Source organism: Oryctolagus cuniculus, chromosome 7 (assembly GCF_051225735.1).
Source record: "Oryctolagus cuniculus isolate XC-2025 breed Fujian yellow rabbit chromosome 7, ASM5122573v1, whole genome shotgun sequence".
Classification (NCBI taxonomy): domain Eukaryota; kingdom Metazoa; phylum Chordata; class Mammalia; order Lagomorpha; family Leporidae; genus Oryctolagus; species Oryctolagus cuniculus.
The window spans coordinates 75,810,228-75,837,398 of NC_142873.1; the positions used below are offsets into that span (position 1 = coordinate 75,810,228).

At 38.0% G+C, this 27,171-nt stretch overlaps 1 protein-coding gene across 10 annotated transcripts in view; it reads right to left on the minus strand.

Moving 5' to 3' along the window:
• Window positions 1-27,171, minus strand: part of LOC149125609 (uncharacterized) — a 126,471-nt gene that overhangs the window by 71,177 nt on the left and 28,123 nt on the right. For 2 of the 10 annotated variants that reach the window (XM_089337039.1, XM_089337041.1), the window contains exon 2: window positions 3,426-3,520. The exons of the other annotated variants lie outside the window; for them this stretch is intronic. The gene's annotated coding sequence lies outside the window, so the exon portion shown is untranslated. The remainder of the gene's footprint in view (window positions 1-3,425; window positions 3,521-27,171) is intronic. 10 annotated transcript variants of the gene reach the window in all.

The following is a 27,171-nucleotide window of genomic DNA, read 5'->3' on the forward strand; positions in this document are numbered from 1 at the left end:
TTTTTTACCTTTAAAGGAAAAAAAGGAATGATAATTTTGAAAATAGTCATGGACTGGGGCCAGTGCTGTGGTGCAGTGGGTTAATGCCCTGGCTTGAAGCGCCGACATCCCATATGGTTCGAGCACTGATTCGAGTCCTGGCTGCTCCATTTCCAATCCAGCTCTCTGCTATAGCCTGGGAAAGCAGTAGAAGATAGCCCAAGTCCTTGGGCCTCTGCACCCGTGTGGGAGACCAGGAAGAAGCTCCTGGCTCCTGGCTTCATATCTGCACAGCTCCGGACGTTGTAGCCATTGGGAAGAGAATCAGAGGATGGAAGACCTCTCTCTCTCTCTCTCTCTCTCTCTCTCTCTCTCTCTGCCTCTCCTCTCTCTGTATAACTCTTTCAAATAAATAAATAAATCTTAAAAAAAAAAAAAAGAAAAGAAAAGAATCATGGGGTGAGCATTTGATGCAGCAGTTGGGTTCCCACTTGGGATACTCAAATTTTATATCAGGAAGTCTGAGTTCAAGTATAAGCACCCCTTTAAATTCCAGCTTCTTGCTAATACACACTGTGGGAGATAGGAAGTGACCGTTCAAGTATTTGGGTTTCCGCCACCCATGTGAGAAACTTGGATTGAGTTCCAGGCATCTGGCTCTTACCTGGCCCAGTCCCAACTATTGGGGGTATTGGGGGAGTCAACTAGTGGATGGAATAACTCTCTTTCTCTCTCTCTTTCTCCCTCATCCCATCTCTCTGCCTTTCAAGTAAAAATAAATCAATAAATAATTTTAAATGTTTGAGATTTTCATGTATAAAATAACTGTTGGGCACAGCAAATCCACCAGTGCCTGAATTCTATAGAATTTACTTTGAAATTCCACCACTCAGGAAAGTACAATGTCACTGCTTCAGAACTATTTATAGTAAAGACAACCTACAGATTAAAACAACTTGAATTGATGAGATTCTGTCACACATTGATTCTGTAGAATGTGGCCATAGCTCTGAAGCACCACACCAAGGATATTTGACAAACAGATGGTCTAACTAAGGTGAGGTGCCGTTACACTGGGTGTAACACAGAAGGAGACTATTTAGAAAGTAGCCTTTATTTGTCTTTACTTACTAAAAGATTTTCCTTTTTTTAAGATTTTATTTATTTATTTGAGAGGTAGAGTTACAGACAGTGTAACTCCCCAAATGGCTGCAACGGCCAGGGGCTACGCCAATCCGAAGCCAGGAGCCAGGAGCCTCTTCCTGGTCTCCTATGCGGGTGCAGGGGCCCAAGGACTTGGGCCCTCTTCTACTGCTTTCCCAGGCCATAGCAGAGAGCTGTATTGGAAGAGGAGCAGCCAGGACTAGAATCAGTGCCCATATGGGATGCCGGCACTGCAGGCAGAGGATTAACCTAGTGCGTCATGGTGTCAGCCCCCCATTTTCCATGATTTATTTCACATGTTAAACATTCACTGTCACAAAAAGTTTGATTAACATCTATTGCTAAACTGTCTCAATACAATAATTGGTAAGGCTTAGAATGTTTCCATTTCTACAGAATGTCTGGAATCTTGAATAAACACTAGAAATAACTACACTAGAAAGCATGCACATGAATGCTAAGTAGTGGGATACACTCAGATGTAAACATCAAGTGATAGTGACACAAGGAAAAAGTACATCTCCCTGAACATTCAGCCCTCGTGACTTCTCAGAAAGGAAGTTTTGCTCATTTTGTCATAATGGCATTAATAAAGAACAGTTCCTACTGGATCTGGAGAGGTTTTGTGATGCCAGCAAGGTCTACTCTTTTCCCCGTCAAGAAAAAGGAGCATGACTTAGCTATATTTGGCTCCTGATCACTGATAATAATGAGAGGAGCATGAAATTGTAGGAATACATTTCATAGAAGGCAGATAAGCACTGAATTGCCACCCTGTGAAAAACTACAGAGGGGGAACTGAGAAAAAATGTATTGAATATAATCATTGATATTATAGTGAGTTAAAGTTGAGTTTGAAGAATTAATTCTTCTTACCTCCTTGCCTTGGGCAACTCATGTTAAATGCTGCATCCAATTTCAAAGCTTCCATTTTCTTCAACCATGGTGTGAAAATGATGACCCTTCTTTAAAAGGGTTGTTGTGTGAACTAAAGATGATTTATGGGGGCCGGCACTATGGCGTAGCCTGTAAAGCCAGATCTGGCAGTGCTGGCATCCCATATGGATACTGGTTCAAGTCCCAGTTGCTCCTCTTCCAATACAGCTCTCTGCTATGGCCTGGGAAAGCAGTAGAAGATGGCCCAAGTCCTTGAGCCCCTGCACCTGCGTGGGAGACCCAGAGGAAGCTCTTGGCTCAGGGCTCTGGATCGGCACAGCTCTGGCCATTGTGGCCATCTGAGGAGTGAACCAGCAAGTGGAAGCGCTCTCTCTCTCTCTCTCTCTCTCTGTATTTCTGCCTTTCAAATAAATAAATCTTTTTTTAGAAAGATGAGTTATGAGAACATTCAGTATAGTTCCAATTCCACAGATTGCTCTCAATCAGTGATAACAAATACTGTCATATTATTTAGTACAAGCATACTGTTGCTCAACTTAGGTGAACTGTAACTTCAGACATGTTTTTGAGAAATGAGATTTAGGATCTAGTTTTAAAACAGAGAATCATTTGTAAAAATTAGTGTACAAAATTGGAATGTTGTGTCAAGATCTGTAATTAGGAGGAGCTTGGATCTATAAATAAATAGGCACCTGGAGGAGTAGCTAGTTCATGGGACTGGACCCAGCTGCAAGTGATGGGATATAGGGGAAATATAGTCCATGTAGTTCTGAGACAATGAACAGACTAAGAGGACATCACAGAGATCTGGAGAAAGATGCCATGGGGCTTCGAAAACATATAGTCAAGACAGATGACTAAATGTTTGCCTGCACATTCATACTCTCATGAAATAAAGGATACATAAAAAGAATAATAATAAGAAAGAATAATAATAATAATAAGGAATAATAATAATAATTCAAAACCAAATTTTTTTATATTTATTTTACAGATAGAGTTATAGTCAGTGAGAGAGACAGACAGAGAGAAAGGTCTTCCTTCCATTGGTTCACTCCCCAAATGGCCTCCACAGCCAGCGCTGTGCCGATCCGAAGCCAGGAGCCAGGTGCCTCTTCCTGGTCTCCCATGCGGGTGCAGGGACCCAAGCACTTGGGCCATCCTCCACTGCCTTCCCAGGCCACAGCAGAGAGCTAGACTGGAAGAGGAGCAACCAGTACTAGAACCTGGCACCCACATGGGATGCCAGCGCAGCAGGTGGACGGTTAACCAAGTGAGCCATGGTGCCAGCCCCTCAAAACCAAATATTTTTAAATTCAAATTCATTTATATTGGATTGTTGAAAGCTGAAACATTCATGCAATCAAAAAATATTAATGGAGTACCTGCTAATGGCCAATCCTTATTGTAGATTCTGGGGATTCAGCAATACAGAACATCAAAGGCCTTGCTCTTATGGAGGTTTTATTCTACCAAGATGCTGGGAATTAAATAAAGTAAACACATGAATAAACTTGAGTTATAGAGTCAATGTTTTTCCCCCTCTAAAATTCATATGCTGAAATCTAATCACCAATTCAATGGTATTTAGAATTGGAATGTTTGGAAGGTAATCAAGTCAAGAGGATAAAATCCTCATGGATTTATTGGAATTATTGCCCATGAAAGGAGAATCTAAACAGCCATCTCTCTTTCCATGTGAGGATATACAGATATAGAGGTCAGCTGTCTAAAGATAGCCCTCACCTGAACCTGCTCATGCTGGCACATCAACTTTGGATTTCCAGCCTTCAGAATTGAGATAAATGTTTGTTGTTTAAGTCATCAAGTCTGTGGTAATTTGCTTCAGCTGCCCAAGCTATGACAACCAGAGAAAATCCTAAGGTCATCAGTGCCATGAAGACAATAAAACAGGTGGGATTGTGCTATTAATACAGTATTGTGAAATCCAGGTCCCCCTTCTAGGACTGAAAAATGTATTCCTCCAGCTGTCACGAATGTTGTAGACCAAAAACTTTCAGCTGTGGGAAATCAGCTTCCCAGGACCACTTGTATCCAATGACTAGCCAAGGGAAAGAGCAGCAAGTGAAAATCTAACATCATCCCTTGACTAGGCAAAGCTCTAACAGGTCACCTCATAGAGTGGACTAAAACCAAATTGTGAGTATTCCATAACCCAACTTCTCTCTATACTTAATGCCGCTTCCTGCCATTCATCCACAGCTGTTAATATTGATGACATTCATTAACAAATGTCCCGCATAGGGATCTCTGTATCAGAGTTGACTTCCCAGGGATAGGAAGAATTCTAGTGGTGCCACAGTTTCTGGTAGGTGGAATTCTGAGAGTGCCCACAATTTCTGCCACCTAGAATACACACTTGTGTAATCCCTTATCTTTGAGTGCTGAAAGAATTGGCATGGGATGGAATATCACTGGCATGATTATAATACATGACAGGACAAAGGTAGAGGAAATTTGCAGGTACAATTAAGTTCCCTACTCATTGACTTCAAATTAATAGGAAGGGAATCACACTGTGTGGATTAATAATAATAATAATAATAATAATAAAACAGCAGCACCTATTGAGAGAAGCATGTGGCTAGGATCACCAACAGTGAAGAAGAAATTGGGGGCCTCAGTCCTATGAAGTCAGCTTCAAGGGACTGAATTTTTCTCACAACCCAAATGATCTCAGACACAGCTTCTTCCCTAATCAAACTTTCAGATGAGAACGCAGCATGGACAGCACCTTGATTTCAATCTTCATCTTAGGTAACAGCCCTGACGACTGATTTCAAACACTGTGTAATAATAAGTTTTAAAATAATTCTGTTAACATTTGATATAGCAATAGAAAACTAATACATAGACTATGTGATTTTGTTCATGGAAAAACAAGATAAAGATAAACAAAGTCTAGAACATGAAGTGAAGATGGCTACAGAGAGACAGAAAACTATTTTACTGGAAAAGTTTCAAAGAAATTTAAAATCAGAAATCTGTAAGATTTTAGAGCAAGGGGGGGAACTGTAGGAGCTTAAACCAGGAGGGGAAATAGGAAAAAGTCTATTAAACAGCTGGAGAAAGGGGCCTCACCTCCCTCATTCCCTGTATCCAGTAAACTCGTGGTTACAGCATGAGGTAGTCTTTAGCAGCATGTGGTTTTGTCTAGAAAAGGTTCAAGATGGCATGCTAAAAATAGGCAGAGATGGATTTTCTACCTCTGTTTCTCCACCATAGTTTTGGGACAAGAGAGAAGACCACTCCTCTTAGTTATGGGCTGACTATGTAAGTTGTCATCCACATCAGTCTTCTTTGAAGAATGAGAGAGAGACAGTGTTAGTAATTATAACAATGGGCAAGCAGCGAAATGTAATCATTCTACACAGGAGTGAAATGTACTAAAACGCTTCACTTCCGAGTAAGATCTTCCTTTAGCTATGGTGGAAGCTGCTTGTCTGTCAGTACATTCCCCATCTTCTATCTTTTGACACAATCCACCCACATACACAGAGTCTACAGGCAGTCCTTTTACTCATGGAGGAAGACTTGGAGTGAATAAACCTAAAATGAGCTAAGAAAGAACATGTCAGCTACTTCGTCAGTCAAGTCCTCTATTCATGTATAAGGGAACCAAAAATAATTGATTTTATGGAAAAACCAAGTGCATGGAAGAAAAATTTCAAACATAAGGACTAGTCTTATCTGAAGCAAAAATGGCACTGCAACACAAGAAAACTTCAGAATGACTCCTTTCAGAGATTCAGGAGGCTCTGCCACAAGAAAGCAGAAGCAGACTCTTAATAAAAAAAAAAAAAAAAAAAAAAAAAAAAAAAAAAAAAGAGCAACCTAAGAATGTGGACTTAGAAATTAAATCCATTCCCCTAAATTAAAGCCCAAGTAGAAGTCCTCAATAAATAGCATGGTTATGAATAACACAGAAAATAAAAACAAGCCAATATCCAAAAGTTAAACAAAAAGTCAAGAAAAATATAAGAAAATAATGTTAGAAAATTCATCGGACAGACCCAGAAGAGCCACAATTTAACAGAAATGACAAAAAGAGAAAACAAGAAAATAAATAAGAAGGAAATGGGCACTGAAATAGAAGAAGAATATTTCACAGAGTTTAAACACAGTCACACCTGAGGTTCCAATTAAAAAATGTCATCTGAGTGCCAAACACTGAGTAGGGAGACATATCGAGAGACATCCTCGCAAAGTAGCAGAGCTGCATATACAAAACCAAAGTCTGAAATGTGGGGATCTGAGCCTTGGGTCAAGTTTCTTTATGCAGGAACTCTGAATACTTTAAAGAGGGTCTCAATTCCTTTAGGGTTCTTAGGCAACATCATTATCAACCTGTATTTCTCTTACCAGTAAATTATCAGCCAACGGTTATAACAAAGCAGGACATTTTATGACATGCAAAATATTTTAAAATTTCCCTCCAGTATATATTCCTTAAAAATACTTGTTTATATATTTTTATAAAAATGTGTCATGATGAAAATGTATATCCTTTATGTCTATAACAAAAAGGAGGAATTCAGAAAAATAAATCAAATTCTTTATGAAAGTGATTCAAGTATGAATAAAATTATAATGTAACATGATTTTGAGTAATTGACTGAGTTTGAGATGCCACTTTTCCTTTAAGCTTAGAGCATTCATCATTAATGTGTCATGCATTTAATGACATAAGATTACATTTTTCTCATGTGGGGATACAGACTACTTAACTTCTCAGTAAATAATATGAACTTCATAATAAAATTGTAAATGCTATTTAATAGTTAACAGTATTCAGCTTTTCAAATCGACTTATAATCAGCACTTTAAAAATTTATACTCTAGAAGATATTATAAAATCTTAATCATACAAAATGATATCAAAGTCTGGCTATCAGAACTGAGAAATAGGATCAGCTGTGTCTGGCAACAAAGTCTATTTAATTAAGCAATCTTTGAGTTATTGATTTAAAGCTCATTAAGCCCACCCTCCCTTACAACAAATAAGGAAAGCCAAAGTAGAATAAAGTCACAAGGGAGTTCCAGCTATGAGTATGTGAACACAGAGGGATCTAGAAATGTCATTATAGAAATAATTTACTGTGCCTCCAATCCTCCCATCTACTCCCAAGACTCCTCCATGACCACAGTCCCTTTTTCTTGTCACAATTTTTTAATGAATAATAACAAGTAATGCCTAAATTTCATGACAGTCTTCATTTAGTACAAAGCAAGTCCTTACTTAGCTTCCATAATGATATATCTCCAGTATATTATAGGCCTCATTTTCCTCACAATCTTGATTCTAACAAGCAAGATCAACCCTGTAAGCTCATTAATATATTAGTTATTGTGGTCTTAGAATTTGCAACAGAGAAACTTTGAATTTATGGGCCTAGGCCGGCACCGTGGCTCAATAGGCTAATCCTCCACCTGCAGCGATGGCACCCCGGGTTCTAGTCCTGGTCGGGGCGCCAGATTCTGTCCCGGTTGCTCCTCTTCCAGTCCAGCTCTCTGCTGTGGCCCGGGAAGGCAGTGGAGGATGGCCCAAGTCTTTGGGTCCTGCACCCACATGGGAAACCAGAAGCACCTTGCTCCTGGCTTCGGATCAGCGCGGTGCGCCGGCCACCGCGCACCGTCTGCAGCGGCCACTGGGGGGTGAACCAATGGAAAAGGAAGAGCTTTCTCTTTGTCTCTCTTTCTCACTGTCCACTCTGCCTATCAAAAAAAAAAAAAAGGGAAGAAAGAAAGAAAATTTATGGGCCTAACACAGTAAGTGGTGATGAGGCTTCATTCAACCATTCAGAGACTCAGTCATCTTATGGATCAGATCTAAAAGTGAGACACATCACTTCTTTTTTTTTAACTTTTATTTAATAAATATAAATTTCCAAAATACAGCTTTTATATTACAGTTGCTTTTCCCCCCATAACTTCCTTCCCACCCGCACCACTCCCATCTCCCGCTCCCTTTCCCATTCCATTCACATCGATTCATTTTCAATTATCTTTATATACAGAAGATCAATTTAGCATATATTAAGTAAAGATTTCAACAGTTTGCACCCACACAGAAATGCAAAGTGTAAAGTACTGTTTGAGTACTAGGTATAGCATTAATTCACATTGAATAACACATTAAGGACAGAGATCCTACATGGGGAGTAAATGCACAGCGACTCCTCTTGTTGACTTTACAAATTGACATTCTTGTTTATGGCATCAGTAATCACCCTAGGCTCTTGTCATGAGTGGCCAAGGCTATGGAAGACTTGAGTTTGCCAACTCCGATCTTATTTAGACAAGGTCAAAGTCACTTCTGTCTATATTCCATTGGCCAAGAGTTAGTTGTATATTCACACCTAATTGTGAAGGAATCTGGAAAATATGAAATATGATCTGGCTAATTGCCAGTTGGATGAAGGATACTGGTTTGGTGAACAACTAACCAGTTTGGCACAAAGAATGCTACTTTAAGTGTTAATAACAATCTAAAATGTTCATGGAATGGTTAACCACTGACATAACCTTGTCTCATCATTTTGTTTGCAAGCAGCTGTAGCACAGGAAACATGGCTTTATTTGCTTTCTTAGCACTCACACTTGCACAAATAGGTGTTTGATAAAACCCTGAAGGAATTAATTTACTTAATTATATTCTAGTAGCAAAGATAAATTAATGCAACTACCAGAGTGAAAAAAAACTCTTTTCTCAATGAAAAGATCAATCCAAGTATTTTGAACTGATTATATTTTTATTAAAATGACTACAATACAATGAACTCATAATTGGTTATTCTAAATAATAGCAGAACTAGTGAACGTCAATATTTGTTTTATTATTAAATGCAAAAGCAATGATAAAGATGGCAAAATGTAAGCATTCTCTCATTTTTCTTAAGAGAATAAAAGCATGCAGAAAATGTTTAATGATACAATGAATTGGTAATATCCTAATTTGCTACAAAAGAAGAAGCATTTATCAGCTGATATTTACATGGGCGTGCTGCAATAAGTCATTAAAGTAATAGATCCGAATCTCATAAATCAACCAAACAAATAAGTCCTTAAATAGAGCAACAGTTGTAGGGGTGCCCTGATCAATTCACAGAGTCCAAGGTGAGGATGAAAGAAAGGCAATAACTGATGTAGGAAATACATCAAATATAGAGAAGAGAAATGGGTGAATTGATGGGCACAGTGTGTGAATCAGCAAACCAAATGAGGACACAGAGGGTGTGGAGCAAGAGATAGAAACCATTCCAAAAGATATTTGTTGTATTTTGATTATGGGCCATTACAGTTTCTTTTAAACAAAGCCAAAGAATATCCAGATAATTTTTAATTGCATTAGAGAGCATCTGGGTACAAAAATTATGTTTGCTCAACACATGAAGCTAACATCCTTTATCAAACCATGATTATTTAAACCTAAATATGAAAAACACATCAAATGTATGGGCCAGAGAATGGGCTGTGTACAACTGCAATGGTGGAGAGCTACAGATACCAGTAAAGACACAGTCTATGATGCGTTCCTGGAGTTAGAGGCTGAGATGCTGCTGAGGATGAGGTGGTTGAAGGAGAGGGTGGGAACAAAGAGAACAGTTGTTTGGAAGGAATAGGTATGTGAACAAACCATTCCCCAAGGAGGGTAACAAAAAGTATTACTGGGAGACTGACATTGAGCCAGGAACTAAAACCTTCAAGACATAAGGGACCCATAGCTCAGTAGATAACCCTAACATGGAGAGACGACATGTGGGTGGTGGAGTCTGACAATATGACACTCAAAGCCCAGTTTTCTTTATGGAGGAGTTGGTAAGAACAGTTCAGACACACCACTAAAAATACAAGGCAGCAGGAAAGGTATGTAAGGGAAAACAGACACCAAAGTACAAGGCTGCAGGGAAAGCAGGGTCCTCAGGGAAAAGTCAGGAAACGGTAGCAGATTTTGCTAATGATACACTATTGTATGCTCTCTGCATGAGAAGACTTGAATTGGCAGGATGCCTTCCATCAGTGGTGCTTTCTGATGATTTCCGTGACTGAGCAGCGGACCCCAACATGTGAAAAGACCAACAAGCCTCAATGGGGCCCTTTTTCTCCTGTTCTTTCGTACTCCAAGGAAGAGAAACCATGCAAAATTCGAAGCCTGAACTCCCAGGCATGTATGCCCAGAGAAAGAAAATTTCATGAGAGGGGCCAATGGTGACATATCACTTTTAAATTTTATTTGCTTTTGTTTTATATTTGGGAAATGCTTACCCTTTTTAAATGGAAGCTTGGGACGCTGGTAGTGATTAGGTCATCAAAGAATGATGGCTTACTAGATGAGCACACTAGCTTCACTGCTGGATTCAGTCAGGCAGATTTCATTAGGATTTCTGAATGATGCTCATATTTTTATATTTGAAATTTGTTATAGTGTGTTTGCCCAGTTACAAACGAAACCTCACTAGACTGGAGATATGAAAGAATACAGGGAGAAAATTCCTTAGCCCATTACTTTTCTTTGTATTTTTGACCCCAGAAATCTTATAAGACAATTTGCCAAAATTTTTATTATTTTACATCTATAAAAGTAAAATAAGTCAATGTGGTTTATAAGAATATTTATAAAAATTGTCCACACGAGAATCTCAACTCAGGTAAACCTTGGAGTATGTGTTCTTTCATAAGCTGAGACCTATGTGCATTTATTTAGAATTATGACTTTCATATTTTATGACCACAGCCGAGAATAGGAGAAATATTTTTACATTTTAACCTGGCATACAGATGCATTACCAAAAATGGATACCACAGGCATGAAATAAAATGTTAATGAAAAATATTTTTTCTTAGGTTTCAAAATGCATTCTCATGGTTCTATTCCATTTCCTGTTTTAAATGCTGTTCATGAAATTAAAGTGATTGCATAACCCACTAATAGGTAACAAATAACAGTTCGACAAACACTAATTTCTGAAAGGCAACACAGAATTGCCTGTTTCTTGTGTTTTTCCTATCAAAGGTAGATCGTTTATGTCTTCAGTCTCTAGAATAGAAAAATACATCTCAGAAAAATAAAAACCATAATAAAAATAAAATTGTACAGTAATCATAGTAGCTAACATTTAATAAGTGCTGGTATAGCTAAATTCTTTGCTTTCATTATCTTAATTATCACAGCAATCCTACAGGGTAGATATTTGTCCAAGGTACATTTCCCATTTTACCAATGATTGAGCTGAGGCTTTTAGTACTAAAGTAAAATACATAGCCCAAACCACCCCAGTGTTTCTCATACAATTACTCGATACTAAGGGGCACAGCAGAGGACAAGACATGATGGATACTTTCGGGGATTTCTAGTCACACTATGCTCATCCTCTCACACGAAGCCCAATTTAAAAATTATACAATATATACATCACATTTTCCAGTCTGCTAGACATTTCTATGTTCATTAACTTTGCAACTCAACTTCTTAAGGTAGTGCAGCTCGAACATCAGAAAACTCACACAATAGCTTTCAGAATTCTCATGCTTTTATCGGTTTCTATTTTCTATTCTCTGGTATCAGATGGCTTCCTTCTCAAAATGCTGCCACTAGTTATCTAATTTAACATTGTTAGTGGCAGCCAGAGAAAGTTGGAGATACAGCCATTTCATCAATTATCTCCAGCTGGGAGGATTTAGGGCTTTTAAATAGGGCGACAATATCAAGTTCATCTACACTATTAGTGAGGTCTTTATCACTGCCAAGTTCAGAAAGTGCTAAAGCATTGAAAGTGTTTTTTTGCCTTTGTGTTTTGGTGTGATTCATTTTCTTGCTTTTGCAGAGCTTGAGTTTCATCTCCAAGAGAACCACCACTCAAAATCAAATCGGGGCAGAATTTGTGATGAATACATCGCAGGTCGAGCAACGAGTTAGTCAGCATTTATTGACGATCCCTGTGTTCACAGTTCCATCCTAGAACCCACAGAGATCTTCAAAAGGGTTGGAAGTCTGACATGATTATCACAGACTTCCACTCTTTCCAAGTGTGTGCTAACATCGCATTTCTTTACCCCTGCCAATTAGATGAGGCAGAGTGATTCATTTCACAGGTGAGTGGAGTCATTTCCAGGTAATAATTCCTGAAATGTTTTGTATTGGAATGAAATAGACATTTCTAGATTCGATGATTGTTTACGGCCCTTGTCTCTTCCATTGAAGATTAGTGGTTTTTGGTTGCTTTCTTTCTTTTTTTCTTCATGCTATTTAACTATACAATCATTAAGTAAACTGAAAGTAGATTTTTGTTAAAATTAAGAGTGGGAATGGGAGAGGGAAGAAGAGGGAGGGATGAAGCTTGGGTGGGTGGGAGGGTAGGGGGAAAGAGTCAACTACATTCCTAAATCTGCATTTATGAAATACATGAAACCTGTATATAACTGTATATAAATTCAATAAAAATTTAAAAAAGAAAAGTTAAATAAGTTAGTATGTGGTTTGCTGTGCTTTCTCCCTCTACTATGCTGATCAGCAATGATCATAGTAGCTGATTCCACAGTAAAGAAAAGTGCAAGATGTTTCTTTGAAAAGTTCATGGAAAATAAAATTAAAGGGAAGTTTATTTTGGTGCAAAAATGTTTGAAATCCATGCACACAAGGGATCTTTAAAGGTTCATGGAGGAGCCGGTGCCATGGGTGCCATGGCTCACTTGGTTAATCATCCACCTGTGGCGCCGACATCCTATATGGGCACTGGGTTCTAGTCCCGGTTACTCCTCTTCCAGTCCAGCTCTCTGCTGTGGCCCGGAAGGGCAGTGGAGGATGGCCCAAGTCCTTGGGCCCCTGCACCCGCATGGGAGACCAGGAAAAGCACCTGGCTCCTGGATTTGGATAGGCACAGTGCTGGCTACAGTGGCCATTTTGGGGAGTGAACCAACAGAAGGAAGACCTTTGTCTCTGTCTCTCTCTCTCACTTTCTATAACTCTACCTGTCAAATAAATTTTTAAAAAAATAAAATAAAATAAAAAAGGTTCACAGAAATGATATATCATGAAAAACCTATGCCTGGATTTCAAGATGCTTTTGCACCACAATAAACTGATATTTATTTCCATTTTCTCCATGAGCTTTCTGAAGCACTCTTACATGGTATAAGTGGTTTTTAAAAATCAATCATTCTTGCTTTAAGCCTCTGATGTTTGAAAGTTGTCTCAGTCAGGATACAACTGACCCTTGGCAAACAAATTCACTTAGGACATTTTACAACACCTTAAAAATGCACACTAAAAATAAAGATGCAAAGTACAAATAAAAAGTTTAAATTATATGAATGAACACAAAGGAAAGAAACTTCACTATGTAAATAGCCAGAGTAAAGTTTAAGTGTGAAAATGAATGTCCAATTGAGTTGTGCAAAAGGCAGGGGGGACAGAAGGGGTGAGATGATGTGCAGAGGAAAAGATAAATAAGTCACAAGAGCAAAGGCAAGTTTGGTTTGCTTTGTGGAGCAAATAATTAAGAACTGAAACACTTAGGAGAAGGAAAAAAGGCAGTTGGGAATGGGCTGCAAAGAACAGCCAGAGAAGTTCAGGCACTAATTTTAATTTATTCATTCTTCAGTCACTCATTCATGTATTCAACAACTAGTATGAACAGGAACGCTGATAACCAGATGCTTAGAAACTGAAAATGAGTGAACTGTGATCTCTAATTAGTCTTAGATCTCATAATTGCATAGGGTTTACACAAACAACCCTAATACATTACACCATTTCATAAACACAAAGCCAGAAAGGAGCTAATGCCATGTAGAAAAGGATATAAATGAAGAGAAGATGAAAGAATCTGGCAAGGCTTTAAAACAAAACATGACATTTGAGCAGATTCTTCAAGAAGGGTTATTGATCATGCAGATAAGGAAAGGCATTTCAGTCAGAGGGAAGAGTATTGATCCATTATTCATTGGTTCAACATACTTTGTATAGATGTTTTCTTAAAATACTCTCTGTGTTTGTCTCACTACAAGGCAAGTAAGTGTATATATATATGAACATATATGACCTATCAGGCACTGTGCTGGGCTCAAGGTATAACAGGCAAGATAGTATGCTTTGTCTCACAATCTATCTGGGAAAGCACAAAATACTTAACTGAATAAGTACAGTAAAGTGAGATCAGTGATCAGACAGGTGAAAGCAGATTGCTTTACCAGCACATAGCAAGCACACCTAAAATAGTCAAGAGGTAGAAACAGATATTGCCCAGAGTAAATTACCTTTCATGTAGACCTGAAAGTAAAAAAATGATTTAGGAAGGAGAAAGAAAAGGGGCAGACAGCTCCATGAATAGAGACTAACCTGTGTGAAGTCTTGGACATGTGAGAAAGTGTGCGATATTGGAGAAATAGGAAATATAATAGGAATAGGAGTGAAGGATGGAGAAGGGAAAGCCTGAGGAAGATGCAGGCACACACAGGAAAGGACTGGATCCAGCTTCAAAAGTTTGTATTTTATCTTGAAATCTACAGAGAGTCTTTACAATGCTTTTAAAAGGTGGCCCTGGTAAACTGTTCCTCATAGAAGGTAGTTCCTGTGATAGATGGGAGAAAGCAAAAGAAGTAGGACCACAGGCAGGGAGACCAGACAAGAGGCTTTTGTATGAGCCCAGGAGAAAAATTATGATGGTTTATTAGAGTTACCTGTAGAGCCACGACAGAGATAGAAAGTAACGAGGAAGTGAGAGAAATATTTAGGGAGTGATGTTATCTGGCATGGGCTATAACATCAAAAGAGGGAGAGTTGAGGGGCCGGCACTATGGTATAGCAGGTAAAGCCACCGCCTGCAGTACCAACATCCACCTGTTCGAGTCCCTGCTGCTTCACTTCTGATCCAGCTCTCTGCTGTGGCCTGGGAAAGCAGTAGAAGATGGCCAAGCCCTTGGGCCGCTGCACCCATGTGGGAGACCTGGAAGAAGCTCCTGGCTCCTGGGTTCAGATCAGCACAGCTCCAGCCCTTGTGACCAACTGGGGAGTGAATCAGCAGATGGAAGACCTCTCTCTTTCTCTCTGTCTCTCTTTCTCTCTTTGCCTCTCCTCTCTGTAACTCTGACTTTCAAATAAATAAATAAATATTTAAAAAAAATTAATGTCTGGAGTTTGGAAGAATGGATTTCAACTAGAGATATGACCTCAGAGTGGTCAACATATAGTAGAACCAAGTGAATGGGTGATAATTGCTCTAGAACATATAGAAAGACAAGAAGAGGGAGAGAAGTTTAGGACAAGTCCTGTATTTAAGATATTGGTGGATGGAGGCATTAATGATGGAAATCGAAACCATTCTACCTTCTGGGGCTGGAGATCCTCTCAAACACAAAGAGAGTTCAGAATATTTGACATGTGTGTTTCTGTTAAAGGAATTGTAATGTGTAGAAGTGGTAAAAAATGGGATCAATTCAGAAATAATAAAAGCAGACTAGCCCCCAAAACTGGCAGAGTTCAGCTCCTGTCCTAAATAACAAAGACATGATTAAGATATGCCTTTGACTATAAAGAATAATACAAAGATATGTGAAATTAAAGTTTTTATACAATCTTTTTTGCACATAAATTGTCCTATTTTGACTAAAAAAAAAAAAACAGATCAAAAATGACTGCTCAGTCAGTAGTAGAGTCATGGAATAACAGTAACTATTATTAGTTGGGCAAATGAGCCAGAAAAAGTAGAAAAAGAACTTATAGTGAATTTAGCTGTTTGACTACTCAACTGAGAACCTGTCATAAGGCATCAATTTAAGGGAGCCTGCAGCAGTGTTCAGTTCCAAACAAGGTCAGTAAAAAATGGCAAGTGCATGAGCCAAGAGGCTCCACCTATTCATGCATAATACTCATTCCATAGCTATCTGGAGACTGCCAGGGCAACTCTGATGCTTTAGTTTTATGAGCCTTGGCTATCATGTGTATGACATGATGACATGTCAATGCATACCAAGTGTCAGCATAAAAAATTAATTTTGAATTTACCCAGGCATCCCACTAAAGTGAAAAAGACACTGGAAAACTTCTGAAGAACCAAAGCCTCCATCTGGTTTGCTCATAACTCAGAGAAAGCCATAAACAGAAAGACATTTGTCTATAATTGTAGCTGGGTCAAACTAAGAACTATACAGTGGAATGAGTCATTTTCCTATAAGTAATGATTTGAGATATGCTATAATTACCATCCTGCCCATGCCATCCAAGGAGAAAACAAAACATCTGCATAATATTATCAACTGTTAAACACACAATGATTTCATCTCACAAGATGATGACCACACAGTGAATTTTTACAATAATAGACCTGCCAGCTAGCTTAGCCTGAACAGAAGAGGAAATGCTTAGAATGAAGGAATATCACATTCATAATTAGCTTCATCACTATGACAATGTCCAGAAACCTGTATTTTAATTTGCTTGCTAACATATTTGAAAACAACATTTCTAATGAGATTTTTTTTCCAAATTCCAGAAGTAATGGGAGAAAAAAGTAACTGTAATATTTTAAAGTGTTTTAACACTTTGTATTGGGAGTTTAGAAAACTGTTATCTATTTAATGTAAGTCAACTTGACATTGTCTTGAAACTGCAATTTTCCTTCAGTTAAAAAGTGCAAAGATGGGTGTGAGTGTTCAGCCTACAGGTTAACACACCAGTGAAGATGCCCACATGCCACATTTGAGTGCCTGGGTTCAACACCTGGCTCCATTTCTGACTCCAGCTTCTTGCTAGTATAGACCATGGAGGTGGGAGTGATGGTTTAGGTAATCAATTGGGCTGCTGCCACTCACAAACGAAATCTGGATAGAGTTCCCATGTACTGGCTTCAGCTTTGTCCAATCCTGGTTATTATGGGCATTTGGAGAGTGAACCAACCAATGGGAGCTGTCTCTCTGCCTCTCAAATAATTACATATATAATTTTTAAGTTCATGTATGTAATGGTGCAAAGAGCTGGATTACAAAAAATGGAACACAGCAAATAATTGTACAGCTTTGCTAAGCTTGGTATAACCACAATAAAAACACGAACTAGGTAGCTTAAACCACACACTTTTATTGTCTCAAGAGTTATAGATACCAGAAGTCCAAAATTAAGGTATTGCTTCCTTCAGAGGGCTCTCAGGAAATGACCTGTTCCAAGTGTCTCTACTTGGCTTATCGATGGCCACCTTCTCCCTCTGCCTTTTCACATTATCTTCTATTTATATCTGTATCGGTGTCGAAATTTCCAGTTTCTATAAGGATGCCAGTCATATTGAATTAGGACCACCCTAATTGTTCATTTTCCTTTGATTACTTCCGTAACACATTGTTTGCAAATAAGGTCATATTCTAAGATGCTGAGGGTTGGGATCTCAATATATCCCTTTGATTCTTTTTCTTGCTTAATGACTCTGGCTAACACTTCCAGAACTATATTGAATAGAAATGGTGAAATTAGTCATCCTTGTCTGGTTCTGGATCTTAGTGGAATTGCATGCAACTTTTCCTCATTCAATATGATGCTGGCTGGAGCTAGCACTGTGGTGTAGCAGATAAAACCACCACCTGCAGTGCCCACATCCCGTATGGGCACAGGTTCAAGTGCCAGCTGCTCCATTTCCGATCCAGCTCTCTGCAATGGCCTGGGAGAGCAGTAGAAGATAGTCCAACTCCTTGGGCTCCTGCACCCGCATGGGAGACCTAGAAGAAGGCCCTGGTTCATGGCTTCGGATCGGCACAGCTCTGGCCATTGTAGCCAACTGGGGAGTGAACCAATGGATGGAAGACCTCTCTCTCTCTCTCAGCCTCTCCTTCTCTCTGTGTCTAACTTTGACTTTCAAATAAATAAATCTTTAAAAAGATGGCTGAAGTTTGTCAGCCTGATTGGCCTGATTGTGTTGAGGAATGTTCCTTCTATATCCAAATTGCTTAAGGTTTTTATTATGAAAAGATGTTGTATTTTATCAAATTCTTTCTCTGCATCACAGTTTGTTAATGTGATGTATCACATTTATTGATTTGTACATGTTGAACCATATCTGCATACTAAGGATAAATCCCACTTGGTCCAGGTGAATGCTCTTTCTAAAGTATTGCTGGACTTGATTAGCTAGTATTTTGTTAAGGATTTTTGCAACTAAGTTCATCAGGTATATTTACCTATAGATCTTTCTTTGTTGTATCTTTTTTAAGTTTTGGAATTGAGGTGATTCTGGCCTCATACAAGGAATTTGGGAGGATTATCTTCCTTTCAATTTTTGTAAATAATTTGAGAAAAATTAGAATTAGTTCCTCTTTAAAAGTTCAGTAGAATTCTTCAGTGAAAGCCATCTAGTACTGGGCTTTTCTTTGTTGGGAGGATCTTTATTACTGATTCAATCTCTGTCTTGATTATTGGTCTTTTCAGGTTTTCTATGTCTCTAGACTCAATTTTGGTAGATTTTATGTGTACAGAAATCTATCCATTCTTTGTAGATTTTCCAATTTTTTGGCATAAAGCTGATGATTCTTTTTATTTCTGTGGTATCCAGTATAATATCTTCTTCTTTATCTCTGCTTTTATTAATTTGGGTCTCCCTCCCACACACTTACTTGTGTGGTGTATTAATTATTTGGTGTATTAATTTTGTTTATTTTTTCAAAGAACCAGCTTTTCATTTCACTGATCTTTTGTATCATTTTTTGTTTCAATTTTGTTTATTTTTTCCCAACATATCTTTTTATTGAAAGACACAGTTCAACCCATATCAAAGGCTAAAATTCTAAAATTACCCAATTGGGAGAGTAAATGAATAGCTTCAATTATATCCATTTACTTATTATCTACTATCAATTGTCCCAGTAAAGAAGATTAAATGGAGACAAATCAGAGTAACATAGTCATAAAGTTGAGTTGAATGAGAGAAGTGGAGTGGTAATGCCTATCCAGTTCACTGAGACAAATCTATCAACAGTAGTTTTCTTGTAGACCTATTCTACTATTGTCAGAAAAGCTGGCTAGGGAAAATATCTACATGCTTACTCATCCTCTATCATTTCTGATCATTGCAATTCACCAAATTTTTCAATGCCAGTAACACAGAACCTTGGAATTATATATTTAAATGTCTCCATTACTGACATTCTTAGGCATTCTAAGAGATAATCATCTCTAACAACGTATCTTCCTCTGTAAGCTTAATGACACAATAATGTTACAATGTATCAAATTAAGATGAATTTGGATTTTACATCTAGAAAATCTGTAGAGATTTAGACTCATATCCACAACCCAAGGCTCACAAAGAGACTTACTGTACAGAGAAGTAATGACTACCACCATGCAGCCATCTTCCAGTCCAAATAGACCATTTCCTGCACCACTGAATCATACTGACAAACTCAAACTTTGGACTCTCTTTCAAGGAAATAATTCAATATATACAAAAAAGGCCATCCAAGAATTATGTCTAGAAACAGAACTTTACATGCAGACTCCATATCAATTAGTAATAACATAATTAACTGTTACATTAACTCTGAAGAAGATTTTGGAGCTATCAAAATGGTAAACATAAAGATTTTATAATGTCCTGACATTATGTTACTATAATAAAACACACAGGTAGCAAATCCAGGCATGCCACGGAGATTTCAATTAGCTGTCAGATTTCTTCGTCTTAGACACAGAGAGACAACCAAGAATAACCAGAAAAGCTTCTAGCAAAAAAGACAGAGCACAAAACAAAGAACAGAGAGAACTACTTGGAGGAAACAGACTGCAGAAGAAAAAAGCTACAAATGAAGCTGTAATTTATAGGTTTGGTGATATGTGGAAAGATAGTAGCATCTATGAAAGCAGAACAAATGCTATTTAAAACCTTTCAAAGAAAAAACTCAGAATTCAAACTGTTTTGAAATTAAATCTAAGGTAAAAACCTCTCTAACATCTCTGGAAGAATAAGCAAATCTCCAAACAATGTAAAGCAAAAAGACAGATGGAAAAGTAGGAAACATTAGGAAAATTAGAGGATACTTCAGGACATCTAATGTCAAATTATGAGAGATTCAGAAAAACAAAAAATGTGAATGCTATCAAATAAATAAATCAGCAAAATCTTCCATATCTTAAATTGGAATATCAGGAATTGAAAGAACTTTTTAAATGTACACTATATTTTTAAATGGACTTATACTAGGGCTTATGATTATGAAATTTTGGGAGACTGGAGATAAAAGGAAAGATTTCAAAGTTCCAGCAAGAAAAAATTGAATTATATGCAAAAGATCAAACATAAGAATAGTGTTAAATCTAAAAAAAGCAGAAATTGGAATAAATGAAGCAATGGGTTCAAATTCACATGGTTAGTCCCAACCTAAAATTCCACATGCAGCTAAATTAGCAATTAGGAAGGAGGGTCAATTATAATAATCTTTTCAAACATTCACAATTTCTCTAACTCATATTCCCCCAGAAGCAACTACTGAGACAAGGATTTTAGAGCAAATAGATTATATGGGGGATGAGAGTGATCCCAGGAAGCACTGGCAAGAAATATACAATTGAGGCAAGGCAAGGAAGGAACCCTAAAAAGGATGATTTATTTCATAGGGATCCCTGATGGACAGCTGGAATTTAATTCTCCTAAGGAACTGCAGGGAATATATAGGACATGTCTCATAATTATCCCGGCCAAGAAATGAAAAATCTCATCCATTGTTGGCTGAGAACAGCTCTCATGAATGAACCAAGCGGGAGTCAGAAGTGCTGCCAGTCATGTCCACAACACACACGAAATCCAAGTGTCAAAGAAATCTGGAGAGGCCACCAACAAAAAACATTCACTTTCTTGTGAAATTACACAAGGAGATGTTTCATCAACATCATCTAGTAAACCAGGAAAAGGGAAGACACAACATGCAGGAAACAGAGGGAGCAACTGAAGAGAAAGATCAAGGGCACCCTTGGGTTAATGGCAAATAGAGAGCCCATGACAATGATGAGACCACAGCTAGATGAGATTTGAGGAAGTCAGTAAGTCCCCAGAAAGGTGCCCCCAAGTGCATGAAACTTATAGATTATCTGATGTGTTTAATATATGAGAGGAGATTTAGGACAATTGAGGTAGACCTCAAGAGTGATTAAGTGATAATTATAAGAAAACCAAGGGGGAAAAAAGAGACTATTATTTCCCCTAGGGGGAAAAAAGGCTATGTAAGACAACAGAAAAATAATCACAGCATACTAAATGAATAAAGCACTGTTTAAATTTTTTCTCCTGACAATACACATATTTTTTAAGCTTTTATTTAATGGATGCAAATTTCATAGATACAACTTTAGGAAAATAGTGGTTCTTCTCCCCATACCCACCCTCCCACCCCATTCCCATCCCAGCTCCTACTCCCTCTCCCATCCCACCCTTCATTAAGAGTAGCAAAATATGTAATTACCATTTCTCATTTGAAATATGGCAGAGGAAGGAGAATTAGTGGTAGTAAGTGGAGAATCATATTAAGTGTGTGTTGACCCTTAATCTGCAGTTTTTTAGTTCTCTATTGGGAGATTCTGTCAAGCACAGGTGTAGACCCAGCTTGTGGCAAAGAACTTTATACATCATTTCCTACATTTCCAAGAATCTCCATTTTAAACTTTCATGGTGCAATCTTCCTTCATTAAGAGAAGTAGTGATTCACTCACACTGAGCATTTTTCTGGCAGACTTCAAGACTAAATATTTTGTCTTGGATACACAGATTCTAGTATTTTATTAATTTCACAAAACCATGGACCATCCTCTAGCAAAGATAAACAAAAACTTAATAGAAGATTCTCATAATCAAAAAATGAGTTTAAATTTTAATCCTTTAAAATAGTATTAGCTATCAAAAGAAATAACATAAGCAAAAAACAAATCACTTTTTTCTCAGATTAGCTTTTCAAATTTTAAAATCTTAAAAATCTTCATAGAGACTCTGAATTAACTTATGTCCTAATTGTGACTTCAGAATAGTTGTTTTGAAATATCCTCTGATGAGGCCAGAGTGCTGTTTAGGACATCTTCCATTCTATGAGTCTGCTGTGTATCTCACTTCCCATGTTGGATCATTCTCTCCCTTTTTTATTCTATTGGTTAGTGTTGCAGACACTAGTCTTGTTTATGTGATCGCTTTGGCTCTTAGTCCTATCATTATGATCAATTGTGAACAGAAATTGATCACTTGGACTAGTGAGATGGCATTGGTACATGCCACCTTGATGGGATTGAATTGGAATCCCCTGGTATATTTCTAACTCTACTGTTTGGGGCAAGTCAGCTTGAGCATGTCCCAAATTGCACATCTCTTCCCTCTCTTATTCCCACTCTTACATTTAACAGCGATCACTTTTCAGTTAAGTTTCAACACTTAAGAATAACTGTGTATCAATTACAGTATTCAACCAAAAGTATTAAGTAGAACAAACAAAAAAAATACTAAGAGGGTTAACGTATTAAGTTGTTCATCAACAGTCAGGGCAAGGGCTGATCAAGTCACCATTTCTCATAGTGTTCATTTCACTTTAACAGGTTTCATTTTTGGTGCTCAGTTAGTTGTAACTGATCAGGGAGAACATATGATATTTGTCCCTTTGGGACTGGCTTATTTTACTCAGCATAATTTTTTCCAAATTCCTCACAGGGATCACTTTTCAGTTAAAATTTAAACACCTAAGAATAATTGTGTGTTAATTACAGAGTTCAACCAATAGTACTAGAACAAAAAAATATACTAACATGGATAAAGTATTACATTGTACATCAACAGTCAGGACAAGAGCTGATCAAGTCACTGTTTCTCATAGTGTCCATTTCACTTCAACAAGTTTCCCCTTTGATGCTCAGTTAGTTGTCACCGATCAGGGGGAACATATGGGACTGGCTTAGTTCACTCAGTATGATGTTTTCCAGATTCCTCCATCTTGTTGCAAATGACCAGGTTTCATTGTTTTTGACTGCTGTATAGCATTCTATAGAGTACATGATGATATCCTTTTCACAAGATTCATACTGCAATATGAACATTGTTTGCATTTGTTATATGCAGGAAATTGAAGAACAAAGCAACTTCACAGTCTATGCAGGGAAGTTTGCATAATTTCACAGTTAAACAGCTGCTAATGAATAACATACCCCAAATAAGAACAGAGGCAGGGGAAGAATATAAACCGGAAACCTGGTCACTGCAAAATCACATGGTACCTGAGAACCAGAAGTCCTTCCCCATTGTCTATGGTCACAGCCTTATTTGAATATTCTTTCCATCTTGGACTCCACAGGAATGGAGACATGTTGCTGAGAGCTGGGAGGTGAGCACTGAGCATGATTAAAAGATTGGACTAAGAAAAAAATGAACAGATTGCTAAACTTGGAAAGGAAGGGAGCTCTATTTTAGAAAGCCTTCCTAGTAATGGAACCAATTAATAGACAAAATAGAAACTCAGCTGCTTTTCATTCTCACTTTGAGCAGCACAAGAGAACACAGGTGGAACTAAACATAATGGTTAAGGCTGCCCACAGTTCAGCAAGTCAGGAGCAGCAATGTGTGAGAGAACCAGTAGTGATGTTTCTCTATACAATCTGAAATGTAGAGCAATCATGTAGGTAAATGTAGCCTCCACCACACAGAGCTAGAACAAATGAGTATGTGTTGAGGAAAGGAAGAATTATTCCCAAAGCCCCAACCCCAAGTCCCCATTTCCAAACCATTGCAATTGTAATTTATATGGCAATCCAATGCATAAATCATAATAGCCCTGGTTCCAATCCTGGCTCTTCCACTTACTGATTTGTCCTTTGACAAGGTACTTGGGCTACCGTTGCCTCATCTGTGAAAAGAGAGAGTGTTTATCTCCTGAATCCATTGAGAGGACTGATGTGTTCAATCATTTCTATGGTTGAGTATGTGTGTGCTCATGTGTTTCTCATTATTATTTCTCAATCAGAAGAGTTGTGTTAGAGGAAAGTATTTTGAGGAAGATTAATTTACCTAGCTCCAATATTCTAATATCTAGAATCCTTTCTTCACCAGGATATGCAGCAAGTGCACTAAATGTAGTTGCTTCCTTGTGTTTATAATGACTCAGGAGGACACTGTGACACTTTATAGAGTACAGTTTGAATCATGATATATGTATTCTTGTTTAACAGTTTTATAATTTAATTTTCTGATTCTTGAAGACTGGGTGATTTATGCCTATCTTATGGGATAATTCTAAGATATTATATTAACTAGAATACATTAAATTCTAATTGCAATTCATAATAGAGACCACTTGATATACAACATATATCACCTAATTGATTTGTTAATTAATCAGAGTCTAACTATGGATCCTAAGACCTTTGACTAACTACTTTGTGGGTCCCCCTTTGCTAGTTTGTGATTTTAGCCAGATTGCTTAATGATCTCCAAAAACCAGTTAAAGAAAAAAATACACAATATAAAAGAAGGCTTTATTTATTTTAGAAAACCAAGCATTTTGACATTTATTTATAAAGCTGGAGGTCAGTGCTGCTTTAAAATAGTTGACTCATTTGGTGTCTCACCTCTAAATGATCTAAAGGAAAATATTGAAGTTAAAATTACTACATTGGGTAATTAATTTAAGACTTTTAAGAGGTGGGCGTTATAGTGCAACAGGTTAAGCTGCTGCTTGGGATGCCCACATTCCCGTTTCTGCTTCTCATTCAGCTTCCTGCTAATGCACACCCTGGGAGGCAGTCAATGACAGACCAAGCACCTAGGTTCCTGACACCCATGTGGGAGACCCAGGTAGAGCTCCTAGTCCCTGGCTCCAGCCTGACCTCACAAGCTGTTGTAGAAATTTGGGGAGAGAACCAACAAATGGAGTCTCCCTCTCTCTCTTTCTCTCCCCACCCCCATTTCTCCTCTTCCCTCTCTGCCTCCCTCTCCCTCTCATTCTACCTTTCAAATAAATGAAAATAAATAAACTCTTTTTAAAAAGACTCGATATATAGGATTTTCAGAACAGAATAATAACATCAACCTCATTCTTTTTGTCTTGCAATTTGTAGCACAATTATGTCAGTTGTTCAACGCAAATGTAAATAACATAAATAATGTTTTATTGTGATACTACTCCACATATAGAAATGTTTTATTCCTATAGATAATAACACAAACATACCCACAATTCTCTATTACAATATTCCTTTCTACAAGTATATGAATAAGTAAATTCAAGAAAACTGGCGTATGATTAACTAAATGTGCTACATAAGTCATTTTTTTAACTTTTATTTAATGAGTATAAATTTCCAAAGTACGGCTTATGGATTACAATGGCTTCCCCCCCATATCGTCTCTCTCACCCGCATCCCTCCCCTTTCCCACTCCCTCTCCCCTTCCATTCACATGAGGATTCATTTTCGATTCTCTTTATATACAGAAGATCAGTTTAGCATACATTAAGTAAAGATTTCAACAGCTTGCTCCCACACAAACATAAAGTGAAAAATAATAGATGATTTTTTAAATGATGATGAAATCAGATCAGACCTATTGTCATGTTTAATCCCAGTGAGAGTCAAGTTGGGAATTGATAATTTCTTCTTTTTTTTTTTTTTACATAAGATCAGTTTAGTATACATTAAGTAAAGATTTCAACAGTTTGCACCCCCATAGAAACACAAAGCGAAATATACTGTTTGAGTACTCATTATAGCATTAAGTCTCAATGTACAGCACATTAAGGACAGAGATCCTACATGAGGAGTAAGTGCACAGTGACTCCTGTTGTTGACTTTACCAATTGACACTCCTGTTTATGGCATCAGTAATCTCCCTATGCTCCAGTCATGAGTTTCCAAGGCTATGGAAGCCTTTTGAGTTCTCCGACTCTTATCTTGTTTAGACAAGGTCATAGTCAAAGTGGAGGTTCTCTCCTCCCTTCAGAGAAAGGTACCTCCTTCTTTGAAGACCTGTTCTTTCCACTGAGATCTCACTCACAGAGATCTTTCATTTAGGGTTTTTTTGTTTGTTTGTTTGTTTGTTTGTTTTTGCCAGGGTGTCTTGGCTTTCCATGCCTGAAATACTCTCATGGGCTTTTCAGCCAGATTGGAATGCCTTTAGGGCTGATTCTGAGGCCAGAGTGCTGTTTAGGACATCCACCATTCTATGAGTCTGCTGAGTATCTCGCTTCCCATGTTGGATCACTCTCCCCTTTATTTATTCTATCAGTTAGTATTAGCAGGTACTAGACTTGTTTATGTGCTCCCTTTGACTCTTAGTCCTTTCATTATGATCAATTGTGAACTGAAATTGATCACTTGGACTGGTGAGATGGCATTGGTACATGCCACCTTGATGGGATTAAATTGGAGTCCCCTGGTATGTTTCTAACTCTACCATTTGGGGCAAGTCAGCTTGAGCATGTCCCAAATTGTACATCTCTTCCCTCTCTTATTCCTACTCTTATGTTTACCAGGGATCACATTTCAGTTATCCCTCTTAGTAGTTTTTTTGTCTGTTCTACTTAATATGACTGGTTTAATTCTGTAATTAATACACAGTTATTCTTAAGTGTTGAAATTTAACATAAGTCATTTTTTTAAAGATTTATTTATTTATTTGAAAGTCAGAGTTATACAGAAAGAGGAGAAGCAGAGACACAAAGAGAGAGAGAGAGAGAGAAAGAGAGGTCTTCTATCCACTGGTTCACTCCTTAATTCGCCGGCCACAATGGCCGGAGCTGCACCCATCTGAAGGCAGGAGCCAGGAGCCTCCTCTGGGTCTCCCACGTGGGTACAGGGGCCCAAGGACTTGGGCCATCCACTACTGCTTTCCCAGGCCATAGTAGGGGGCTGGATTGGAAGTGGAGCAGCTGGGACTAGCGCCCATATGGGATGCCGGCGCTTCAGGCCAGGGCGTTAACCCACCTCGCCACAGCACCAGCCCGTATAAGTCATTTTTGTAGACTGACAATCTGAGTAAAAGTTAATGTACCAGGGTCTTTATTCTTAAATTAAAAAAGTCCTTTATTCCCTTTATTTTAGCTTTATTTGGGTATAATCAATACACAAAACAAAAACCTGTGCAGACATAATGTATAAAATTTGATGAACATGAA